The sequence below is a fragment of the Trichechus manatus genome, unplaced genomic scaffold (assembly GCF_000243295.1).
Source record: "Trichechus manatus latirostris isolate Lorelei unplaced genomic scaffold, TriManLat1.0 scaffold00015, whole genome shotgun sequence".
NCBI lineage: Eukaryota > Metazoa > Chordata > Mammalia > Sirenia > Trichechidae > Trichechus > Trichechus manatus.
In genome coordinates, this window is record NW_004443951.1 from 2,587,068 (window position 1) to 2,591,142 (window position 4,075).

Sequence of the window (4,075 nt, forward strand, 5' to 3'; positions counted from 1 at the left end):
GCGGGGGGCTGGAGGGGAGGGAAGGGGAGGGGAGGAGAAGGGAGAAGCGGAAGGAGGGTGCTTTTCCGTTAGGAATGCAAGTCCTGCTGCTATTCCCAAGTTACTGCCACCTGCTGATTCCAGCAGGAACGTTCACGTCAATGGCAGAAAGCCCCTTAGTTTGTGCATTGTGTTGTTTTTGAATTTCAGGTGGTACGGAGCCCTGGTGGTGCAGTGGTTAAGAGCTTCGCTGCTCACCAAAAGGTCGGCAGTTCCAATCCACCAGCTGCTCCTAGGAAACCTTATGGGGCAGTTCTGCTCTGTCCTATAGGGTCGCTATGAGCCCGAATCGACTGGAGGGCAACGGGTTTGTTTGTTTTTCTCTTGACACTAAAATTTGAAGAGCTGCTTCGCCACGTAAATCTAGTTCCCTGCTTCCTGCTGTTCCATACAAGTCCCTCGTGTGCATCCACTACTTTGGGTGGACACCTAGGGGATGCCAGCATCCCACTACACCACTTGGTGAGAATTTCTGTAGCTATGTGGGATTACTTGGGCCTTAAATAATATCCCATACTCTCATACTTAATTTGCTGCCAAGCTAGCAATAGTGCTTGTCTTCAGAAAGCTATCATTATTCTCCCTCTTTATAGACTAGGAAACTGAGGCACAAAGTTAAGCAATTTACTTCAAAACCCACAGTTAGTAAGTGGCAGAACCAGGATTTGAACCAATTCTGATTTCAAATACTGTGTTCTCAACCACTAGGTTGACACTGCCCCTTTTGGTTGTTAAAAATAATCAGAACTCAACAAAATTTGAATATGAGGTTTATTCTGAGCAGTTATTCTATATGCGTATAGGAAGACCATTTTGATTCCAGAAAAAGAAAATAGCTCAAATAAGTTAGGTACAATGAGGCTTAGAAACCAAACCAAACCCATTGCCGTCAAGTCGATTCTGACTCATAGTGACCCTGTAGGACAGAGTAGAACTGCCCCATAGGGTTTCCAAGAAGTGCCTGGTGAATTTGAACTGCCGACCTTTTGGTTAGCAGCCATAGCTCTAAACCACCATGCCACCAGGTTGTCCAAGGCTATAAAGTGAAGAAACAAATTGCTGTGGAGCCAATTCTGACTTATAGCAACCCTACGGGGCAGAACAGAACTGACCCATAGAGTTCTCAAGGCTGTAATCTTTACGGAAGGTAGACTGCCACATCTTTCTCCCATGGAGCAGCTGGTGGGTTTGAATTGGTGAGCAGTGAAGCACTTAACCATTGTGCCACTAGTGCTCCCCTATAAAGAGAAGAGGAGGGAGAAATACAGATCAACCATTGGCTAATCTTAATGTGATTGACTGAACCCTGCCCCCCCCCCTTTTTACTGAGATCAACTGGTATCAGCCATATCTTTTGAAATTTAAATTTAATACGCCTAAAAACCATTGCCTTCAAGTAGATTCCCACTCATAGCGACCCTGTAAGACAGAGAAGAACTGCCTCACAGGGGCACCAAGAAGCAGCTGGTGGATTCGAACTGCCAACCTTTCGGTTAGCAGCCGAGCTCTTAACTGCTGGGCCACCAGGGCTCCTTAGTAAGCCTAGCAGGATTAATTTTTGTCAGGAATTTCTTTACAGTGAATATTTGGTTTCCTGTGTAAGAAAACCTCAAAATCGAAGTAAGATACCTGTTATTAATTTTTCCATTTGACACAGTAACGCAGCAACTCAAAACCCAAACTTGTACATCAGTGCTATGGGTTGAATTGTGTCCTCCAAAAAGATATGTTGAAGTCCTAATGCCTGTTTCCTGTAAATGTGACCTTATTTGGAAATAGGGTCCTTGAAGAAGTAATCAGTTAAATTAACGTGAGGTAATACAGGAGGAGAGTGGGTCCTCATTCAATATGACTGGTGTCCTTTTAAAAAGAGAAGAACCAAAGACACAAGGAAAATATTAGCCCAAAGGACTAAAGAATCATATGAACCAAAGTCCATTAGCCTGAGACCAGAAGAACTAGATGGTGCCTGGCTACCACCAACAACCGCTCTGACAGGGATCACAACAGAGAATTGTAAGAGCAGGAGAAAAATGTAGAACAGAATTCAAATTCACGAAAAAAGACCAGACCTACTGGTTTGACAGGGACTGGAGGAACCCCCAAAACTATGGCCCTTGGACACTCTGCTAACCCAGAACTGAAACCAATTCCAAAGCCCACTTTTGAGACAAAGATTAGGCAGACCTATAAAACAAAAAACAACCCACATGAGGAACATGCTTCTTAGTTCAATCAAATATACGAGACCAAATGGGTAACTCTTGTCCAAAAGCAGGACGAGAAGGCAAGAAGGAACAGGAACTGGAAAAATGGGCACAGGGAACCCGGGCTGGAAAGGGGGAGCATGCTGTCATGTGGGGATTGCAACCAATGTCACAAAACAATGTGTACAAACTTTTGAATGAGAAATTAACTTGAGCTGTAAACTTTCACCTAAAGCAGAATAAATAAATAAAAAGAGAAAAGACACAGAGGGAAGACGGCCATGTGAATACAGAGGTAGACGTTGGAGTGATACAGCCATAAGCCAAGGATTGCCAAGAACCACCAGAAGCTAGATCTTTCCCTGGAGCCTTTGGAGAGCTCATGGTCTGGCTAACACCTTCATTTTGCACTTCTATCCTCCAGATATGTGAGACACACTTGTTTATCGATTTTGTTTTCAATTTTATTGTTGTACTTTAAGTGAAAGTTTACAATTCGAGTCAGTATCTCATTCAAAAATTTATACACACATTGTTATGTGACCCTAATTGCTTTCCCTATACTGTGACAACACATTCCTCCTTTCCACCCCTGATTTCCCGTGTCCATTCAACCAGCTCCTGAACCTCTCTGCTTTCTCATCTCACCTCCGGACAGGAGTTGCCCATTTAGTCTCATGTATCTACTTGAGCTAAGAAGCACACTCTTCACAAGTATCATTTTATGTCCCATAGTCCAGTCCAATCTTTGAACAGTTAGCCTCAGGACTGGTTTCAGTGCTGGGATGATAGTCCAGGGTCTATGCTTTCTGGGGTTCCTCCAGTCTCAGTCAGACCATTAAGTCTGGTCTTTTTACTAGAATTTAGGTTCTGCACCCTACTTTTCTCCTGCTCCATCAGGGACTCTCTGTTGTGTTCCCTGTCAGGGCAGTCATTGGTGGTAGCTGGGCACCATCTAATTCTTCTAATTCTTCTGGTCTCCGGTTTACATGGCCCTTTCTGTCTCTTGGGCTAATACTTTCCTTGTGACTTTAGTGTTCTTCATTCTCCTTTACTCCAGGTGGGTTGGGACCAATTGCTGCATCTTAGATGGCCGCTCACTAGCTTTTAAGACCCCAGATGCCACTCACCAAAGTAGGATTCAGAACATTTTCTTAATAAACTTTGTTATGCCAATTGACATAGATGTCCCCTGAAAGCATGGTTCCCAGACCCCTACCCTTGCTACTCTGTCCCTCGAAGTGTTTGGTTGTATTCAGGAAACTTCTTAGCTTTAGTTTAGTCCAATTGTGCTGACTTCCCCTGTAGTGTGTGCTGTCCTTCCCTTCACCTAAGATAATTCTTATCTACTATCTAGTTACTGAATAACCCTCTAACTGGTAACCATCAAAGAATGTTTTCTTCTGTGTTTAAACCTTTTCTTGAGTTCTTACAATAGTGGTCTTATACAATATTTGTCCTTTTGTGAATGACTAAATTCAATCAACATAATGCCCTCCAGATTCCTCCATCTTATAGATGTTTCACAGATTCACTGTTGTTCTTTATTGTTGCGTAGTATTCCATTGTGTGGATATACCATAATTTGTTTATCCATTCCTCCGTTGATGGGCACCTAGGTTGTTCCCATCTTTTTGCTATCATGAACAGTGCTGCAGTGAACATGGGTGTGCATATATCTATTCGTGTGACGGCTCTAATTTCTCTAGGATATATTCCAAGGGGAGGGATAGCTGGATCGTATGGTACTTCTATTTCTAGGTTTTTAAGGAAGCGCCAAATAGATTTCCAAAGTGGGTGTACCATTTTACATTCCCATCAACAGTGTA

General features: G+C 43.2%; 1 protein-coding gene across 2 annotated transcripts in view; it reads left to right on the plus strand.

Moving 5' to 3' along the window:
- The window catches only part of ECHDC2 (enoyl-CoA hydratase domain containing 2), a 35,038-nt gene that overhangs the window by 665 nt on the left and 30,298 nt on the right, over positions 1–4,075 (plus strand). The window lies entirely within an intron of this gene.